Source organism: Amphiura filiformis, chromosome 10 (genome assembly GCF_039555335.1).
Source record: "Amphiura filiformis chromosome 10, Afil_fr2py, whole genome shotgun sequence".
Lineage (NCBI taxonomy): Eukaryota > Metazoa > Echinodermata > Ophiuroidea > Amphilepidida > Amphiuridae > Amphiura > Amphiura filiformis.
This window is the reverse complement of record NC_092637.1, coordinates 3,349,090-3,372,035: the sequence shown is the minus strand read 5'-3', so window position 1 is coordinate 3,372,035 and position 22,946 is coordinate 3,349,090. Positions and strand designations below refer to the sequence as shown.

General features: G+C 37.0%; 1 long non-coding RNA gene across 4 annotated transcripts; it reads left to right on the top strand.

Annotated features, from left to right (window-relative positions):
- Positions 1–9: 9 nt before the first annotated feature.
- Positions 10–22,901, top strand: LOC140162428 (uncharacterized). Of its 4 annotated transcripts, XR_011860278.1 has the most exons (7): positions 10–285; positions 6,266–6,341; positions 8,441–8,534; positions 11,481–11,533; positions 11,894–11,957; positions 12,556–12,618; positions 17,177–22,901. It is a non-coding gene; the product is annotated as an uncharacterized lncRNA (long non-coding RNA). The 4 variants fall into 4 exon arrangements; XR_011860279.1 differs by lacking the exon at positions 6,266–6,341; XR_011860277.1 differs by lacking the exons at positions 10–285; positions 6,266–6,341; positions 8,441–8,534 and adding an exon at positions 8,937–9,043.
- The last annotated feature ends 45 nt before the right edge of the window (positions 22,902–22,946 follow it).

Genomic DNA, 22,946 nt, shown 5'->3' with positions numbered 1-22,946 from the left:
CAGTTGTCCCAGGCGATTCTTTAAACAGTACGCATTAGCCAATATGTACTGGAAAAAAATAGTAAGCATTAGGCAATGTGCGAAATTATAATGTCTATATACTGGCATATGGATAGTAGCATTCTTTAATGCTACTACCGTACAATTCTCGTCAGCATAGAGTTCCGTTAAAATATGATGTGGAAATGTTTCGGGAACCAGCCAGTTTTACCAGTGATAACCAAGATGGCGATCTCCATGCACTGACGATCGAACACGAAATCGGGTAGGACCCTGTGCGGAGAGGTACGTAGTAGCAGCTTTTCTATGTAATTTATCCCTTTTCCTTACGTTTGTCGTGGATATACCTAAGGTATAATTATAATTGTCATTTTGCGCGGTTTTGATCAGGCACAACCACACAATGTTGTGAATGCGTAGCCTCGGGAATGATTGAGGGTGCCGAATTCTGCGTACTTGTGTAATGTGTACGTACTGCATTTGTAGGGAATAGGCTTTTTTAATACCCAATTCTCTCGGTCGGGGCTAGCCCTAGAACTCTGGCCATAGTATCCGCTTTTACTTCCACTAGGGCCAGAGGCACTTACATTGAAAAATTTGTTGGAGATGCTTGAACGATCCAGTACAAAAAATCAATGCTTGATCGAGCCGAAATAGTACAAATGTGTGTCAGGTCACTAATTAACATGATAAAACCCACTTCAGAACACACAATCACCAGTCATTTCTAAAGATGCATTTATACTCAATCGCTTTTCCAGAAATCTGAATCGCACACATGATCAGTGTACTAAATCGCCGTCGTATTTGCCTGCTGAGCATGCGCATGAATCGCTGTTTTTTCAAAAGCGACACGTAGGCCTATATTGTCTTATTGACACCCTCTGTCGGTCAACGTTCTCTAGAACTGCACACATAACTTGTGCAGTTAACGACAATGATTCAGACAGTGTGATGATGCGTAACCTATGGGTATAAACTATAAACACAGCTTTACACAATGACTAATTTACATAGGCACAAAAGACATGAAAGAACATGTTCATGTACTGTTACTCAGCCTAACAGGGCAGCCAGAGTACATTGTAGGTCCCGGATGTTCGGTACATGTTCCTATCTCGTCAACGTTATACCTTTCCAACAAGGAAAGAGATACGAAAAGCGAACGTCTAGTCGGGGCCACGTCACATCCATTTATGCATTGGAGTGAAAACAACTTATCGCAAATTTTTATTTGCAGAGAGTCGAACCTGGCACAATTCTCTTGGTCGGGCTGACGTCACAAAGGGGAAATAGCCTTGTAAAACCAGTGTGCGCATGTGCAGCGCATGTGCAGTTCCCCTTTCTCGAGCTGGTTGCTATGCACACGCTTGTGCAAAGGGGACGAAGGGGACAATGTTCCCGGATGTCCGACCGAGTGAATACTCAATCATGTCAATAGTGTACAGGCCAGGGCAAAGTCAAAGTGGCAGAGCAGAGTTCAGCGAATGTTGTTTTCACTCCAGTGCAGTGCTATTGTCAGCCGGTTCATGCCTGGATGTCCGACCGACAGAATACGCATGATACACTAGAACATGGAAACATTCAAACATTAAAAGCTAGCACACGAGATCAAATTAAAGGAGTACCGGTACTTCTACTTCTACTTCTACGAAAATACTCGTCAACGCCTGCTCGGCAACTAAACGAGGGTAGTATTTCGTGATCCTATCATCTTCTTTTTAATACATGACATTTTTCAGTAGATAGGCCTATCCGCGAAAAAAGCTTATTCCCAAAATTTAAGTTGATTCCGATTTTGTGTTTGTGAGTTATTTTTTTGCATGATTATGTGTACTGCTCCATACTCCATAGACAATGTTACATGGGTCAAATCAACAGTGGTCGAATCCATGGGTTCCTACACTTCTACTTCTACTTCTGTACTCGGTAGGTTCCACATGTGGATGTATAGCCGAGGGACTTTGTCCATGAGTGGTGCAAGAGTGAGTGTGTGTATTAATACAAATACAGTGTGCGAGTAAAAAACCAATAGCTGCAGACTAGATTGATGCCGCCACAGCTCCCTGAAAGTCTCAACAGACGGTGAGACTAGGATGGTGCCAGGAAGTGAGTTCCACCACAGTCTGAGGCCGATGACAAACATTCAAATTTCACGATATCTTTGCTAAACGAATTAATCTGCAAGAAATATTTTGTACATAAACATTATGTAGCCAGAGGTTTCCAGTGCTATAAAAATCTCAACTTTTTTTTAGAAAAGTGGGGGATGATGATGTATGGCTCAAAATTTGGACTGCTCTCCATTCAGTTTACTGTCATTAGGTATTTTGAAACGGTTGATGTTTAATGATCCCCGATTTCTGGTCGATTATTTTAGCTGTGTCACGTGCATGATGTCGATGCTGGTGGGAACCAGCCTAATTCACTAAAAATTCAGTTTAAAAAACATGATCGCCAATATTGATGTGATGCGGAATCCTATGCAAGCGATTATATTTGGCAAAATTTGACCTTTCTAGGCAAGTTGACAAAACTGATAAAATATGATAAAAGACTGTTTTAATTAAGTATGTGCATCGCTTTTGGTGTTTTGATGTTTTGAGAGACTGTGAGGGATCCCAAACAACAGGTGACGGAGCCTATTCTTGACGGTCTTAGCCTTATATAAGTTGGACACAGGGTTATAGCTAGCTAAATCTTAGTGCCGGGTGAAATTTATATGAAATTGTAAAAAAATTGAAATTTTGATAAGAATTGCAAATTTTGTACTGATTGTTCATTAAATTTGAAACATTTGAGACTGGAGTGCCGGGTAATTGGGCTCAAAATTAACTTGAGTGCCGGGTAGAAATTAAGAGTGCTTGGCGGGTTCGCCCGCCACCGCCTGGCTTGGGCATGTCAGATAGTATCAGTTTGTGAATGAGGACAGTGTATAAGTTCCTTGTACTAAATGCATCTTATAAATTCTTATTTTATCAATAAGAAGAATGCACAATTGCTATCAGTAAAAGAATGCATTGCTAGTAATGCTAGTTAATAAACATAAATTTAATTCCACATGACAATTGACAAACATTATGTTTTAGGGTATTTCGTGATCCAGCCTCATGGCCGTCATGGGAGCCTCATTCCCCATTTTTCTCAAAATTGCAGATTAATTTGTTTAGCAATAATATCATCAAATTTGAATTTCGTTCTGGTATACCAGAGACGAAATCCCCAAAATTACATAAATTTCTGCTATTTGAGGCAATTTAGCCCCCTCCCCGAAATTCACTTTGCCCCCCCAATGCCCCCACTAAAATTTTTCCTGATGCCGCCACTGGGAATAAGCTTTTTTTTGTGGATAATATCTACTACAAAATTTTATAAAAAGAGGATGCTAGGATCACGAAATACCATATGAGTTCCTTTTTAAGGCAGATATACCAGAGAGTAAAAAACATTTTTAGACTTGTTTAGACTGCGGAACTCAGTCTCCAATGATAGTCATTTATCTATTGGCCGTTTATGACCAGCATTTGGACTGGGGAGTTCTTGCTACATTTTCCGAAGAGCAGTTTCTGACCATTGATAGCTTAGCCTTGCTTTGGGATTATTGGGGCAAAGGACCGTTATCTACAATATATGAATCCTTTCATGACCACTGAAGCATAGTCAAGTCTGCCAATGACACTCAGGAGGGTGCCTGTTCATAACGCATGCGTGTTCGTCAATACAGCTTTAGTCTCCTCCACCTTCGCAACATGGTACGGCGGAGGAGAATGTTAGCTGGTCAGACAGTTTAATTCTATCAAGCATATAATACCTGAACAAACACCGTCATTTGATTGATTCACTACAGAATATATTGTATACCGGTACTCAAAATATAATTTTACAATTGTAAACCTATCAACTTCTATATTTGTGTACTAAAATAAAAGGACACATGAATAACATCATGTAGAAACAAAATGGCCGCTAATCCGCCTATTGTCTAGACCTAGGCTACATCTTCCGGTTTCGTTACATCATTTCAGATGCCTATCCCGACTATCTCCCTGGGACACTCAGCATAAATTGCGGAATAAATTGAAGACCATGTCACTCTCGACAAAAGAATGTCAATGTATGCATGCATGTCAAAGGTCATAAAACGCCAATTTGGTGTTTGTTATACACCCAGAATATACCGTACGTGTACCTTTTTCTGGACTCACTCATCAGTCACCAGTCCTACATGTACGCCATACCTTACACCATACACTTAACGATTTGTGCAGGTCAGTATAGACAAATCCAACTAGCCAAGTCATGGTCAAGATTTGGTCGACCATTATTGGGTCCACGCATGCACCAAACAGGTAACAGGGTGGATTAAACCAGCTTGAAATTCGATGTTAGATTCTTTGGTGTTATAAACTGTCATCATTCTTTTGTTTACGTGTAACACAGGTGATAGAATGCAGTTTAAAATACCCTCCAAGGCCGCATCATTTCACATTTTAGGTGAGATAGAGCCGGCGGGGACCCAGGTAATGGCTGCCATTGAGGTGTAGGAATGCGTGAAATTGGATTCGTCTATATGAAAAATTTCTTCAAAATTTGGTCAACAGTATATAAAATTGGTACCCACCTTATTGTGCTTGCTATTTTAAGACTCTTTTGAAACAAAATCAAGGACCTAATGGTAGTGTTCAAAGTATTAAAAGTCACCAAGTTTACCCGAAGTCACACACAAAGATAAAAACACACGCAAAGGCTCTAATTAAGTTAAAGTTCCAAGACCTGGCGCAAGCAAGCAGTGAGCAAATAAATACTAAGAGTAGAAAAGAACACCACTGTTTCTATGTTTTTCTTACAAAAAATATCTCTTGTGATTTTTTAAATACTTTTTTAATCTGCCGGTTGAACGGGGGTCATAAGTATTCTTGAATATTAAGAAATAGGGTCTATGATTTGTGTGTGGCAGTGGATGGGGGTGTGTGTTGGAGAAACCCACTGTAAATTACCATTGCAGGATTTTCATTTCAAGACACAGATAAAAAACGCATATCTCATTGGACTTTTAGGCCTCACCTGCTACAGGAAACAAACATGTTTGTTTTAGCCTAATATGCAAAGTTCTAACTTTAAAAAAATTAAAATCTAAATTTTAAAATATATATCTATGGTTGACCAAAATGACCAAATATTTTTTGCGGAAGACCCGATTTCATGACCTGGTCATCCGCTGGATGACCTGATTTTTTTCCAAATTTGCACACTGGTATCTTTAGAAATGTGGGATTTATTAGTGACACTTTTGTACTGGTTCAGTAAGCATTGAAATGCTTTCAACTTTTGTACTGGATTGTCAAGCATGTTCTACAAGTGTTTCAATGTAAAGTGCCCCTGGCCCTAAGTAAAAATGGTTAATATGTTCTAGGGCTAATTGTATTCCTGACTGTTCACTAAAATGTTAAACTTTGCCCATGTCAAAGGTCAGGTCAAATTTAAAGATGCTGTGATGGAACTGTAATTTAGGAAAAACAATCTCATAACTTGGGGAGTATAAAACCACAAAGGTCATCTTAGGTCAAAGATCAGGTCAATTTCAAAGTTGCTCCAATTGGTTTGTAAGTCGGGGGAAAATGATCCCTGACACTTAACTGCAAAAACCATATCAGCGGCTACCTGATATTTGTGTTTCTTGAAGCAAATCTAATTATCTTTGGTGTGAAGTCTGATCCCTTCCCTACTACTAAATTGAAATTGAAATGTGACCAATGGTAGTTTAATTTATAATGCAGGTGTGCCGCATTCTATGTCATGGGTTCTAGGCTTTTCCTATTCAAGTACAATGTATTCATGCTTTGCTTGAAATGTTCAAAATGTCATGTTTTTGACCCGGTTTTTTTGAAGAATGAAGATATTTGGGCGTAATGGGGTCTGGCCCAAGTGTTGGGGTGGTAGGCTTGCCCATGAACATCAAAATGATTGGAGTCTGCAATACATTTGTTACCATCCATGAAGGACCCATCGGTGTTAAGTCGTAATTTTGAGTTCTTAATATTAAACAGTTGAAATCTTTTTAAATCAAGCTTTAAAATGATATATAACTTGTCATAGTTGCTTGAGAAATAGGTGCTCAAAAAGCCAATTTCTCTAAAATGTCTTTCTTTTGCTGTTAAAATATTATAACAAAAAAAATAATAAAATAAGTTTTCAAAAATGTTTTCTGAAAGCTTTTTATACCTATTATATACCTTAGTTGTATCTTTATTTCTTGTTTTTACAGGGCTAACATAAAAACATGACTTACAACGGCATGGAGGTTGCATATTATGCCACAATCGTGATGCCCATTGCAGGAGGTAATTAAATGATATTAATGTCATCATGTTCATTTAGACATAAAAGTGTCAGCCACAATACATCAGGACTGGGCTCCACCATGATTGTTGACACACACTATTTTAGCTGGCCTGATATCACTTATGGAGCGCTGCCTGTTCGTGGATAACATTTTGACCGTCGGTTGTTTTGGTGTTTTAGAGGAAAAACGAGGGGAAAAAGGGAAAAACAAAACAAAACAAAAACTCATTAGTCTGAGGAACCATTTGATTCACATATATGCAATACAACACATATGGTCGCATGTCATGAACTGGTCATCTTTCGTGTAGCATAATGTAAAATGAGAAAAAAATCACCAATTTTGATTCACTTAAACACAACCTTTAATGAAAACATTTTAGACCATTAAAAGTATATGTTTCTGGAAAGCTTATATTACAAGGATGCCGAATCAACAAAGTATAACATAATACAGGGTGGGTAAGAAATATACAAGGTGAAACAACAACAAAATTGCATCTTTCTTGTCATGATGAACCCCTTATTTTCTTTTCTGAAAGCTATGTACATGTAGCTCAAAATAAATATGGATTCAGAAAGACATTGCATGGGCCCTTCAAGCAAATTAGGAAAAAAGAGTTTGCTATCCCTTGCGTTAAACATACATAGTGGTCAAAAATTGTAAAATAATTGTACAATTTTAATGACATTATCAAATCAAAACTTTTCCCCTCCATTTCTGGCACTAAAACTAATAGCATAATTGAATTTCTCTTCAAATGTCCTTTCAAATATGTGTACTTTTGAATAAGCAGGGTGACTCTGGCAAGAGATAAGCCACTTAGAAATGTCGGAGTGTTACGTGCACACTTTGTACAGTAACATATAGGGAAAACTGTCTTAATTAGCATTTAATTAGGCAATTTATTAGTTTGTTATAATATTTGATCTACTATGAGGTAGATCTACAATCCAGGATGATATATGTTTATAAAAAAAAAAAAAAAATTATAGCGCATTGGTGACAAGTAAGATATGTAGGGGCAAGGACTACAACTACTGCACTGAAAATTCAGCAATTCATGGCAAATAGTTATTGATATATTGTTCAAATATTGGTTTTCCCTCATTTTTGACTGTAACACCACAATTAACTGTTGTCTGTGCTGAAATAAAATTTCTAGTGCAGTAGTTGTAATCCTTGCCCCTATAATATACATGTACAACATATCTTATTTGTCACCAATGCGCTATAATTTTTGAGAAAAATGCAAAAAGAGGCACAAAATTCGGCAGGGGAGTAGTACCCCCTTAAGATACAAAGGTTTAATGTTGGCCATATTTTCTCAATTTTGTGTACAATCCTATGGGGCTCTCCCGCCCCGGATCCTCCATTGACACATCTTACATACAGTCAATGGCACACATACAATATAATGATATTGGCTACAAAAACAAGCACCAAAGTAAATCAATATGAAGCAAACAGTTTGCATGAAATGATTAGATCAATATCAGCTATGGAAGATACTTTTGGCCGAGATTTTCATTGATTTATCATCATTAGTGGCATGTCGGGGGGTGCTTTGGGGTGCTCAGGTGTATTTTGGGATTGTATCCATTAAGCTCCCTACATAACTCTGAAAGGCCCTCCGAACCCCACACAAGAAAAGATGCTGGACACGCCGGTGATCATGCAATATTATTCAGAATCATTCATTCTAATTCTAAGTTTAGGGGAACTGTATAAGGCCAAAAAAACCAAGTTTGTTTCCTGTAGCGCGCACAAATTTAGTTTTTGACAGCTTATTTTGCGAATTTCAATTTTTTTCCGCAATAAACCGAAAAAAATTCCAAAAATAATATTAATATATAACACTACTGGAGTAAAGACATTACACAATAAATGAGCGTATTGAAAAACTACCAGAGATCAATAACATTCTTGAATATGAAGAAATATGATTTTTTTTTTGGTGTGTGTTGGAGAAACCCACTGTAAATTTTCATTCCAATTTGCAGCAGAAATGGTAATTAAATTGTTGTTTATTTTTCATTTCAAGACAATGTATCAATTTTCTGTTTTCACCTTTCCTTTTGTTCCTTTTCTCTACAGAAAGCATACTAATAATGCATCGTAGTAACGGAGAAGATGGTTAGTAAAATGATGAATACAGAGAATGAAGAAGAAGCAGTGGGGCAATTTAAGAGTAAGTGCAATCGGGTGTAATGATACTTTAGAAGCAGAAGAAATATGAATCTCAGAACATAAATTTTGGCCGATATAGGTTCAAGTGTATAGGCTTTTGATCAATTTTTTTATTTTGTTATTCTTTGTCAAAATGTATGAAACAATATTAGCAGAAAGTCTTTTTGTCATTTTATGGCAAGTCGTTGCGGTGCATGAGCTAGAGCATTTGTGCTCATATATTGAAAGAAAAAAAAGCCAGGGAAAAGTGTGGGTGGTATGTGAGATCCCATGCCTCATTGTAGTTTATTAATTAAATGAGATTCTGGTTATAGATAAAAAAAATAAGTACTCGCTCGAAATATTTCAGTTCCAATCAGGAACCTTGTGAAATTTTTGGCACTTATTTTTTCAGGCAACCTACAAAGTGGCGACGTCATCACAGCCACCTAGGACTGCCGACATCTCGAAACACCACTTACAGTCATTGCAGAGTGAACAAGGTTCCTGATTGGAACTGAAATATTTCGAGTGAGTACTTCAATTTTTTTTTTTTTCTTTAACCAGAATCTCATTTAATTAATTTACTTTTGAACGATCCTGATGAATCTTATCAATAATCTCATTGTAGTTTGTTTTATGTGCATGATTTTTTCAGTGGGGGCTGGGGGCGAAATATTTTGTTTTTTGCCTAAAATAATGTCTAGGTTAAAATATAACTAAATAAATGCAGCACGTATGGAAATATCAATGTGCCCATTTCATATAAAGATCGATGTATCAGCATGCAGAACTAAACTGTATTTGCCAATAAGCCCTTTGGATGGTATATGGTTAAGCAAAAATTACCAAAGCTTGAAAAATATGGTACATTTCTTGGTAGATTGTACACTGATGGCCTAGTAGCTGTGACCCCAGATCTAAGTTCATAGGTAATAAAAAGCAAAATATGTACATCATTGTTTAGTATAGTCCAATTATCACTAATTTGGTAGCTAGCTATAATTTGCAATAATACTGGCTTTAGACACAATTCTTCACAATGCACATACAATCAGTTCAGGTGGGTTAAGGGTTGTCAGAGTGAGTAAATGAGTGTTGGAGGATTAAGAGGTGCTATCATATGTGAAGTGTGTTGTATTATGTTAAGGGGTATCAAGCAATAATGTGTGATTTGCATAAAGATATTGATTCATATGTTAGTTTTCACTGATTACATTGTCCCCATTTAATTTTGAGCCTAACAAACGAGGTAAAATGAAGAAAATTGTTATTTCATTCCAGCGCATACAGTGCGTGTATTAGCTCGCTGATTGTATTAATTACTGGGGAGCTTTACGCAGCTGGGATGTATAATATCAGACGTACAGTATGAAGATAGTGATATGTACACAATTTATACATCACTGATTCATTGATACATCATGCTCATCACTCGGCATTACAATCATGCAAGTAGAAATTCAAGAAAAATTGAGGGTGTTGCTGTGGAGCAAATCACACATTATGGCTCTAACCCTAACCGCTAAGGGCTTTTTGGCGACAGGAAGGGAAAGAAGGAAGGAATAAAGAGAGAAAAGAAGGAAAGAAGTTGTTTGCTCTGGGTGGGATTCGAACCCGAGACCCCTCGCATGCCAGGCACTGGGTCGGCGACACTTTGCCACAGGTCTTGGGCTTCGCTGGCCAGCGAAACTGTGCCTTTATATCACTTAGGGCGATTGCGTCATCACACCACATGGGATGCATGCACGAACAGCGCATATATCAAGTAGTATTTTGTAGTATACCGTCCTGTTAGGGTTAAGGGGTGTATATGATATTATAATTGGCTAAGGAGTGTTACTGGTGTTTTAAGAGGTGGCACGTTTAAGGGGTGTCACAGTGGGATAAGGGTCTGTTATGGCGGGTTACAGTTCAGTGTTGGCAAATATGTGTGTTGCTCAAACACAGCTGTGCAATCTAGTTGTGTAGTAAAGTAAATCATAATTCATAATAATGCATGTTTTTTAGTGATTTTGGTCATTTTAGCCCAAAAATGGACCCTTTTAACCATTTTTTTGCAATTTCTTACATTCCAAAAGTTTGAATTACACTTAAGGTGGTACTACACCCCTGGCCATTTTTTTGCCTACTTTTGTATTTTTCTCAAAAATTATAGTGCGTTGGTGACAAGTAAGATATGTATATTATAGGTGCAAGGACTACAACTACTGCACTGAAAATTCAGCAACTCATGGCAAGTAGTTATTTATTTATTGATCAAATATTGGTTTTCCCTTATTTTTGACTGTAACTCCACAACTGTTGTCTGTGCTGTGTAGTAGTTGTAGTCCTTGCCCCTATAATATACATATCTTACTTGTCACCAATACGCTATCATTTTTGATAAAAATGCAAAAAATAGGCACAAAATATGCCAGGGGTGTAGTACCACCTTAACTTTATTAATAAACAAGGCTTCTTTAATTTTAGGGTATTGAGAGCATTAAAAGAGAATGCAATTTCCATGGCAATGGCCATTAATGCTCACTTTAAGCAGTGTAAAATTTCCCAGTAAAATTCACAAAAAATGGGTGTAAATGGCTGTTTCCATGAGAATTTTCTCCTCTTTGAATGCTCCAAATAGCTTAAAATTCAAGACATGAATATCAATAATATAGAGTGTAATTCAAAGTTTTATAATGCAAGAAATTGCTAACAAAGGTGGAAAAGGCTCCATTTTAGCCAAAATTACCAGAAAATATGCAGCAATTTAATATAGTGACTTTGACTGATTTTGTTTCCATCAGTGAGTTAAACCTACATGTAGGGCCAGTCAAACCTCAGCAGAAATTTTCCAAGGGCAGACAATACAAGTCAAAATGTCCACTTGATACACTGGGGTGGTGTTTTTTTTTCATTTTAGTTTAAAAATGACACTGTTTCTTGGAAATACTTTTCTTATATATTTCTTGTTTGCAATTAATAGAAGCCAAAGCAATACACAGGGCGTGGGTGCAGCCAATGGAGGAGCCAGTGGAGGTAAGTATTTATGTAGATATGAACTGTATTTTAAATGGAAATACATACTATATTAGCTTATATTCAATCATAGCTTATTGCAGTCAGAATAGAAATTGATAAAGAATCATTTGACCCCACAAACACTATTCATCTGCATTTATGCAAGAAAATTGAGTTTAATGTGCTCGAAGTTCATCTGGGCAAGGAACAAGCAAATCTAGTGCCACTTGAAACTTGTTAGGAACTGATTTTCCTTTTACTGGAGGGCAGGCAGTCTGAATCTTTATTTGATACTTTGGGTGGCATCTAGTTTAATTTAAATCTCTCACAGTATCTTGGAAATATTATTTGAATGTATTTCTTGTTTGCAATTAATAGAACCCAGAGCAGTGGCGCATATTGGTTATGTAGTATCAGGCGAGAAAAGAAGGAGCCAGTGGAGGTAAGTATTTATGTAAATGCAAATTGTAATTTAAATGGAAATACTGAATTCAATGAATAGCTTTGCAGTCAGGATGGAAATCAGCAAGGCAGCATTGACCCCGCACACTGTTCATCTAGCTGTACTTATTAAAGAAAATTGACTTTAATTTGCCGTTGTAGTGAGTGATTCATCTGGTTTGTGCTCAAGACTTGCATGGGTTGTACACCTGTTAGCAACCCATTGACTCAATTTTAACATCGCACTACAACGATGAATAGCTTAAAGTTCCTCTGGACAAAGAACAAGGAAATCTAGGAATTTGCCTTTCTCTCGACCCAAAGGCAGACAGTCGAAATGTCCATTTGATATGCTGAGGTATGTGTTTCTTTTCAGTTTAAATCTCACACTGTTTCTTGGAAATATTTGCTTGAAGTTCATCTGGGCAAGAAACAAGCAAATCTAGTGCCACTTGAAACTTGTTAGGAAACTGACTTTCCTTTTACTGGAGGGCAGGCAGTCTGAATCTTGTTACTTTGGGTGGCGTCTAGTTTAATTTAAATCTCTCACAGTTTCTTGGAAATATTATTTGAATGTATTTCTTGTTTGCAATTAATAGAAAACAGAGCAGTGGCGCATATTGGTTATGTAGTATCAGGCGAGAAAGAAGGAGCCAGTGGAGGTAAGTATTCCGGGGTATTTACATTTCCGGTGTAAACTCCAATTTATATTGAATTACTAACCTTTTAGGTAAGTCATTACGGGCAAATTTCTCTTAGTAAGCCTTAGGCTTAAGGTGGCCTTGAGGCTAAAGCCTAGCCTGCTCTCGAAGCCCGAGTCTTAACTGTAGCCGGATTTCTTGAACGCAAATTCAACCTGGTCTTAGAGGCCTTGCAGGCTTAACGCTTGACAACCGCGTCCCTTTCTACCAGCGACTTAATTGTATAGGCAGTTGGAGGTAGATGTGCATAAGCTGTTGTCCGTCACGGTTTACCGTACTAACAAGGTTACCGTCTTATTATCGCAATGATATCAGCGCAAAGACTAGCCTAAACCGGCGGTCTTATGTTTGGGCTTACACCGTACACAACTTGATGCAAGACTATTTTTCTGTTTTTTTGTGTCCTTTATGTATTATTTTATTTTCACTTTACTTAATTATGAGTCCTGCTTGCATGAATGATACTTCTATGCTTTTTACTTGACTCATTAATTTTTCTTTGCATTTCAAAAAAAGGGTCAAACTGCAAGCCTACAGAAAAGGAAACTTTGATTCCCTAAAAGTAGGCCTAAAGCAAAAATTGTTTCACAATCATACACATGTTTGTCAAAAGTAAAATAACATTATTTAAGGATAATTTTGGTGCAAAAACAAAAACATAACCAAGCATTTGACAACCATCTTGCGTGCTATCTACTGCTGATATTTTCATGTTCTATTTGCGAATTTAGCATGAGTGTATAGTTGATGATGATGATGATGATGAGGAGGAGGAGGAGGATATAAGAATGTTTTGTTTCTTGATCATTCAAATTTTTCAAGAACTGTTCCTTCGGGTATGTTAGCGAAACGTGTCCGTTCACAAATATAGCCATTATTAGCATCAGCATGCCTCCGAAAAGTCAGCAAATGTATACAGAATTGAATTACTGCATATTTTGCAGCCACTGCTTCATGTCATTGAAAGCAAGCAAATCTCAGAAAAAAAGAGGAAAGCATGGGAGCAAGTTCATGTGAAACGTCAAGGTTTTTGGACATGTCAAAATGGGGGCACTTCTTGTATAGCAAAATATCGTAAGGTTAGCAATATTTGTTGAACAGGAAGGAGAGGGTTGCTCCTATTTGTTGACCGTTACAAGTTAGGTTCAAGCCAAGCAGATCAGTAGGCCTTAATACATTGTCTTTACTGAATCGGCAGCGCGATTTAAATTTGGTATCCGAATACTTCAGAAAAGGATCATTCCTCTCCTGAAGATGCTCACAACATTTATTATTATATTTAAAATGTTGAAATGTTCAACTAAATCGAACAATAATTATTACTTACTCTATGTTGAATGAAAGACAGCATCTGTTTCGATTTCTCAAAAATATGAAAGAAAAACTTTGCATTACAATTTAAGCAATTTGTCAATTGAAATAGATCACAGCTTACGACCCAAGACCTGCTCTGAGGCAGGGCCAAGAAAAGCCGCTGTAAGCCTGACCTAACAGGCTTGCGTAGACTACGGCTACAGAAGACTGATTTCGAGAAATGCAAATTTTACCGAAGCCTGGGGCTAATCCTACAAGCCTGGCCCACAGGCTAACGAAGCCTCGAGGCTATGGTAGCCATGCTTCGGGGAACATGTTTTCAGTTAAGCCTGATCTTACGACCTCTTAAGCCTTGAGGCTAGACTAGCCAACTGCTAAGCCACCCATCGAGAAATTCGCCCTACATGTACAATTATAAAAATAACCATTTTAGTATTGTTTTAGCCTGTGTAGTAGATCAATGGGTATAGATTTTCAAGGCATGTGATGGTTAATCACTCATTCATTACATTTCATTTGATTAAAAAAGCACTGTGGCCCTAAGGCCAAATTAAGCAATGTTTACAGAGAAACATCAAATATTTATCAAGAAATTGATTAAACTGCAATGATACCATCTAAAATAGGAAACGTAATTAACCTATGAAGCGCTCTGTTGCAAATCCACTTTTGGCTGAAATTGAGTTATTGGTATAATGTTATAAATATACACTTTTTTGTGGTTGTTTGACTTTCATACCACCTTCCTTCTGCAGATATCGTATTTTTCCCGTTTGGAAAATCTATGGGACATACATACATACATACATACAAGGCATTTATAGGGCCATTTCATAAAGACCATGGCGCCAAGATGGAACACAAAATATTTGAAAGGCAAAATAAAACAGCAAACTGAAACAAAGCCACCAGATTATTGAGGGAACAGGAATGTTATGAGACCTTTCTTGAAAATTGGCAGAGAAACAGCAGGACGGAGTTCAAATGGAAGTGAGTTCCAGAGTGCAGGTGCGGTGAAAGAAAAACTCTTGTCGAAAGCTGATTGCAGGCCTTTATGGTTGACTTTTAGTATAGAGAGACGTTTAGTGTCCATTGCAGAATGCGAGCCAGGACAAGTTTGGTTGTACAATGAAATTGATTCAATGAGATAATTTGGTCCATATCCATGCAGACATTTTAACACATAAAGCATGATTTTATATAATTTTTGATTTGATTTGTTCGGGTTTGGACGAGCCTGGATAACCCAAGAAAGCCTACATTGAAGCTTATTTCCATTGGGGTCCATTTGAATACCGGGACGGGTTGGGAACAGTCAGGAGTTAAAACCCTACTCTTTTCGAAACTGGCTGCGAGATACATGTACAGTAATGGCTCTCTGCACACGGGAACGACGGCTTAACATCCCATCCGAAGGACAGGGTAGTATCATGATTCATTTACACAATTCTAAATGAACCATGTGGAGAGCGGAAGTCTGAATTTAATCTACAAATGCTGCCAATTAATTTCAGATCTTTTTATCCAAGTCAGTATCCCAGTAAATCACCACCACCGGGAATTGAACCCGGGACCTCATGCACTAAAGGCAAGTACCTAACCATTGCGCCACGCTCTCCCACCAGTACTTGGCTGGTACTGTGCAGTACAAGGGGAGTACCAATGTAGTACCAGTACAGTACCACTGCTGGTGGGTAATGTGCAGAAGCATCATTGGTGCTGTGTAGGTATACTCTCCATGTACCAGCCCGCTACCTTGGTGACGGCGTACCTGTGCAGGCAGCCGCAATGGGAATCTTGTAGTCTCAGGCCTTCTAACTAGTTTATTTTAAGTGCCAAAGGAAAATTTGAGAGATCATGAAGTGCCAATATGTTAAGGGAGGACTTTGCGAGTTGAGAGGGCCTGCCCTTACGAGGGGGTATCCAAAAGTTTTTGACATCATCCAGAAGAAAAAGAGCTATATTGATGAAATTTTGTCAGTGTAATCACTGGTCCTTATGTACATTATGGTCCAAAAATGGTCTCATAAGTATGTTTACTTTCTTTACAGGTGGCGCTAGATGGGCAGTAGGCGCATAACCTGTAAGGTAGTGAAAATTGAGGCACGCATATTGATTAAGTTTCTGCATTTGGAGGGTTGGCCTAGAATGCTCAGAAAATCTATGATGAAATGAAAGCTATCTGTGGTGATGATTGCCCATCATATGGCACTGTTGCTTTTTGAAAAAGGAATTTTCAAACTGGCCGCATGTCCCTTACAGATGAGCCAAGAAGTGGACGTCAATCATTTACGGATGATGCGGCCACAGTGAAAAAACTCAAAAAAGTGGAGGATCTTATCATGAAAAGGTTATGCGCCTATTGCCCATCATAGCGCCACCTGTAAAAAATTAAACATACTTATGAGACCATTTTTGGACCATAATGTACATAAGGACCAGTGATTACACTGACAAAATGTCATCAATATAGCTCTTTTCCTTCTGGGTGATGTCAAAAACTTTTGGATACCCCCCCTCGTATATCATAACTGTGGAAAATATGAAAGGGCTGCTATTTTCAGATATGAGGGTTGAGGCACAACGTTTTGAATAACCCTTGTACATTCAAAGGTGGTGAAGAAAATATGGATGGATGAAGTTGAAGGTGTTTCTTGTCCGGTTGAAAAAAAATGGAGTAGATGATGAAGGCATTGTTTCCTGATCACGTTAGTCAAGTCTGTCTCTCAGTCTGTTTGCATCTCTTTACTTCCTTTTTTTTGTCTGTCTCTATTTATCTCTCTCTTCATGATGAAGATGGGGGTATTATTTTCTATGATTTTAGTCAAGTCTATCTATATGACTTGAATCTGTTCCGATTAGTGGCGGCACTAGAGTTTTTTGGAGGGGAAGTCAATTTCAGGGAGGGTAATACCAACTACGTACTTTTGCGCAAGCAAACACTGGACATTTTCATAATTAAGGTTTTTTTCTGGGGTGGGCAACTGGGGAGAAAGAGTTCTGACTGGAGGCATATGCCCCTGGCAATGCCACTTGTTCCTATCTCTCTTTCCCTCATTCTCTCTCTGTCTGTCCCTCTCTTAGTTCTCCAGCTCTCCCCCTCCTTGTGTGCCTAGTGTTGTGTGTCGGTGAGTTGCATACCCACAGTGTACAAATATAAGGTGCAAGTAGTACAATTATTTTCCTCTTTTCATATTTTTTCCAGGTGACACCTCTTGCAGCCCTAAGATCGTGCCATGCACCGTGATGTTAACAAAGCATTGTGCCATACATGCACCGTATTAAGCTGTAACTATAATGTAGGTATTTATGTTGATCTGTGACAGTATTTGGCTTATTTTGTGTTTGCAATGTTTTGTTACTATAATAACATTATAATGCTCTTACAGTGTATGCCAAACAGAATTGCATACTAAATCACATGGTGACAAATTCCAAATAAAGGTTAAGGTACATTTTTCATTTATCATCCCAGATGGGGTAATTTGAAAAGCCAGTTTACTAAAATATCTATGTACCATGCTAAAAAGTGTCTGCAAATATGCTCAGACTGAAAATCACTAAATCTCCTTTCAAAGTTTTATTTTTTTGTTGTTGGTCATCAGGTGACACCGCAAAGGTCTTTATTTCAAAGTGAAACTCATTTCTATGTACAATAATAAAATTACGCTATGATCAGCTCGTAATAGGCAGGACTTGTAACATCATGGATTGATATAGAATGGCGTACGCATGCATAGCTGGCTGGCGCAGCTCCACATACATGAACTGCACTTTTCATACTAATTTAACATGCTTTTTTTAAATTGATTTGGCACTCTATTGTCCCATGCAGTATTAAAAATAAACAAGTCTTGCCTTTTTCAAGTCGACTATAGAATGGAGATAGCTATACATATTTGCTGTACCCATCATGATACTATATCTGACCGTATATTTGAGATCAAATCATACAGTTAACTTTTTAAACTTGCCATGGCAAAAGTTTGTCTATTTTTGTCATCAATTGCAATGAACTTATGAATAAACAGTAGTTTTGAAAACACCAAAACTGAATATAGTTGTGTAATGGTAATAACATATGTGATCCGTTCTGACAAAACCAGGAACAAGTCACATTTTTTCATGATTTCATGATTTGAATAGAAATGTAAGCAGTAGACAATAAACTTTAAAATGATTTTAAGATGTACTTTAGTAGATAATTTTGTAAATGGTACCTTAGTATTTTATCCAAATTGCAATTGAGTAATGGGCCAAATAGTGACATGCTTTACACAGGATTGAATAAGGATTATCACAGCTCAACAGTTACTTATTGATTAAATAAACCTCTTTTTGATAAGTACTTTCAAGGATTTTAAAGTCCACTTAGTCCCACAGTCAAATACCATGAAATCAAGAATTTCAAAATTTGATATAGTTTTTATGGGAATGTCATCTTAAAGGTGATACTACACCTCTTGATAAATTTGTGACTATATTTTTGCATTTTCTCAAAAAATAATAACACACTGGTAACAAAGGTTATGTATATTTAGGGCCAAGGAATCCAGTTATATACTGGAATTTCAGAGACTCAAGACAAGCAGCAAGTCAGTGGCGTAGCGTGGGTCATCACATGGGGGAGCACCGACCATGATGGGGGGCACCGTATCTGATTGGGGAAGGGGGGACAAGCCATTTTTTGGCAATTTTCATATGGGATTTTTTTAAATTTCATGACGCTACACCCCTTCAACAAGTTATTTATGATAAGAAGAGAGGTACTGCTAGAATGTACCTCATTTCTTAACATATATAATGAACAACTTGTCTTGAATCATTGAAATTTCAGTGAAGTAATTGGATTCCTTGCCCCTATAATGTACATAACTTTTGTTACCAGTGTGTAGTTATTTTTTGTAAAAAAATGCCAAATTAGCCACAAATTTATCAGGGGGTGCAGTACCAGCTTAAAGGCCTACAACTCAAAAGACGTGTCTGGCAACTTGTTCCGGGTGTTGTTGGAGCTGGTCACATATACTTCCATACATAGGTGGAATTTCACCGTGAATGCACGTTCATGGTTTTTAAGCATTCATTCCCTATTAGGCTAAAAGATTTGTCTGTTAATTTTTATTCCAATGTGGTATGCCATATTTTAATAAACAATGTGCAACAAAACACAATTTTAAGGGTAAAAAAAATTAATAGTTTGTCTATTATTAAAATTTTAATCCAATGTAGTATGCCATATTTTAACAAACAACATTATAAGAAAATACAATTGTTAAGGGAATTTGAGTCACTATGTGTGCAACAGACAGATTTTTGTGTCACACAATGCAAAACATTAGAAAGCAATTCATGGTTAAGGAGTATTTTGTCATCCTAGCATTTTCAGTATCCATGAAAAAGCGTATTCCTAAAATTTCAGTTTATTCTGATTTTGCATTTGCGAGTTATGCATGATTATGTGTATTACACTGCTCCATACGCCACTGTGTTGTAATTTCATTCTGGTATACCAGAACGTAAGGCCTAAAACAAAAACAATTGTTTGATTGGCACAACACGACTGACCTTAAAAGTAGGCCTGACCCAAGCTTTTTGGTTGTTTTTTTTTGCAAAAAAAATAATAATAAGTAATACAAAAATAAATAGATAAAGTTAAAAGTAAAAGAAGTAAAAAAGGTTCGCAAGGCCCCAAATTTACGCGATTAACAGCTTTAAAAGTTTAAAAAATCCCCTGCCTACCTACCCCTTTTTAGGTTACGCCAATCAAACAAATTTTTTATACTTGTGATATTTCTGCTTAACGAATTGATCAGGAAGAAATATTTGGTACATAAACATGATGTATAGATCTAGAGACAAAGCTTTCTAGTGGTTTAAAAAAAGTTTTTATTAGAAAAGTGTGCATATGAGAGGATGGGGGGTAGGGGGCTATGGATTACAAAATCCCCCATGTTGTCCTTGTTAGCTGTTGTGGATTGGTCAAATCATTGTATCATGTGAATAGTAATGACCACTGGCATTTGTTGCAGCTACTTGAAAACAGGCATGATGAAGATTAAAAATACCACAGTTGCACTTTTGTATGTCTTATGGTTCTTGATTTCTGATGTAATGATTTTCAAAAAGAAACAGCTTCATAAAACAACCCATATCTCAAGAACCACAATACCTTAAGCAATTTTTGAAAGTGCATGTTTTGCATTCCATACCCATTAAAGTCTTAAGGTGTCATTTTTCATTAACCACTAATCTAAACAATGAAAATTTATTTTGGGGGGAGTTGAACATGTTGAATGACCATGAATACCCCGACATGCTTTAAGACTATTTAGAGTTGTCATAATCTTTCAACTTACATGAATTGTCATTGTCTAGATTAATTCATGTACTGTGGTTCTTGAGATATGTGTTGTTTTATGAACCCACTGCACATCAGAACTCCAGAAACCACTCCTGCAAAATTAAGTGTAACTGTGATATTTTAATTCTTCATCAAGCCCGCTTTAAAATAACTGTGTAACAAATTATGCCAAAGGTCATTATCTTCACAGGATACAATAATTCGACCAATTCAAAACAGCTCTCTCGCAGGTTTTCTCCGGGATCTCCGGTTTCCTCCTGTATCGCAAAAATCGGTGATTAGTTGTTTGGTTATCAATAACTTCCTTCACCCAATGAAATTCGGGGAGCTGCACAGATAATTGGTGAATGTTACAATCTAAATGCGGATAGGTGTGCGCCGTTCGGCAGCAACCTAGTTGATGCGATCTGATTGTGATGATTCACCATTGCAGCGAAATTACAGCGCTTTGAGTCCTCTAAGATCTGGAGAAAGGGGCTTTATAAATCCAAAATTTAGAAACTTTATAGCTATCTAATCCAACTCGCATTTCTTTATTTGTCTCAAATTAAAAATAAAAAATAACTTCAAGGATTTCAAACAATTAAAAAGGTGTGGGCTTTAAATCAATATATGTGTATCAGAAAAGAGACAAACTATTAGTACCTTTACCTTGCTGACCCACACTGGTGTTGCTAACTCTTCGATGTACCAATGAACATGTGAACATGTTCAGTTGTGTGAGATCAACATTGTGCCCATGCTGACAAAAGTACTTAGTGAGAGGAAAACCTATCATAATAGCTAATGTATGGAAATAATCCAATATTGGAGAATATCTAGAAGCAAAGATTCTTAGCTGCTCAAGCAATTGCTATAAATGTCATTCTGTTTCTTTCTACATCACTGATAAGATTTTAACTCTTTGTTTCTGTTCATTTGTGACATTATCAAGAGGAATGAGTCACATGTCGACCGTGGTCAGAAATGAGTTTTATCTATGTTTCTTAAGAGGACATTTAGAGCTTTCAAAACCGGAAAACCCCATGTTGATACGACTTTTCTTTGCGAAGTTACATTAATATATCAATCGCTAAAAACAGTATAAAACAAAAGAATTTTAACACTTTCTTTGCCAATATCTCAAAATCAATATTAGCGACATCAGACTCATTTCTCTTGATCTTGTCACATTTGTTCTCAAAAAAGAAGCACATTGGTCTGAGGGTAAATAAAAGTGCACCTTTTAAAAATAAAATTTGAAGACAGCAGGCAATACCATTTCAGTTACATTCCAGATACTGATTTATTTATGGTACAAGTTATTGTTGCAAAACTTGAAAATATCTCAAAATTACCGTACTAACGTGAGTATAGTGCCACCTTCCAGTAAAGTCCCACCCCCAAATGTTCGAAACATTTCAGAAATTGTAAAAAAAAATATAAAAGTGGCCTAAAGTAATTATTAAACAAGCAGTCTAAGTATAGCCCTGGAAAGAAATATTCCACTCTTCTTTCTCAGTTAGAGGGTAAAACTTCAGCAGGGATGAAATCTATCACATCGTCTAATATGTGTATCTATTTGGTGGTGTGTCATATATAACTCATACAAAGATACTTTTATTTGGATTGGCTAATTACTATTGAATATTTTTGATATAGTCTATTTTTCCACTGCACTAGCTATAGTAATAGTTTCTCACATGTCGACCACCTCAATCCACAAATCAAAGGTGTGGGGCATGATATGCTTCTAAAATGAATGCAATTATAAGATAATTATGTTTCATTTTGTTGTCCTGGTGATTTATAAAGTTCAAGTTATTGTAAACAAATATTGAATATTTTTATTAGTTCAATAGGAAGAATATTTTCATTCAGTGAAATATTGTTCCATTCAACTTGGCAAAGCCTCATTCAATGGAACCGTGCATGTAATCATAAAAATTCAATATTGCACAAAATATTGGCTAATTATAGCTGATTGCTCACATTTAGTTTCATGTATATTGTGCCTTTGCAGTATGACCTCCCTGTTTAAAGCATTTATATTCAAAGTACTTTAAGATGCTCAATTAAATATTCTTAAAGTAGGTTATCAGGGCAACAAGATAGACCTTGCAGTGTTTGGACTCAAGTTTTGAGTCTGAAATACAGCTGACACATATTCGTTGGTGAAGGTTTACACTGGGAGAATTAAAGGGGCATTTCGTGATCCACAGCCTCATCCCCCACAAAAAGAGATTTTTATACCACTGGGGTACCTTCTGATACAGAATGTTTATGTAGAAACTAATCTTGGAAATGAATTTGTTAGACAAATATGGACAAATTTGAAAGTTACAACACAGTGGCCCATGGAACAGTATAATACACATAATCATGTGTAACTCGCAAATGCAAAATCGGAATCAACTGAAATTTGGGGAACAAGTTTTTTTGTGTGGATATCTGCTGAAAAGTGTCATAAAAAGAGGATGCCAGGATCACAAAATACTCCTTTAAAGCACCTGTTCTCTTATTATTAAGTTCTCAAAACTGCCAAAATGTGAATTTGGCACTTTAGTTATGAGGGTTATGCTATATGGAAAAGATACTAGCAAAAAAAAGTTTGTTTATGGTTGGATTTACCCAC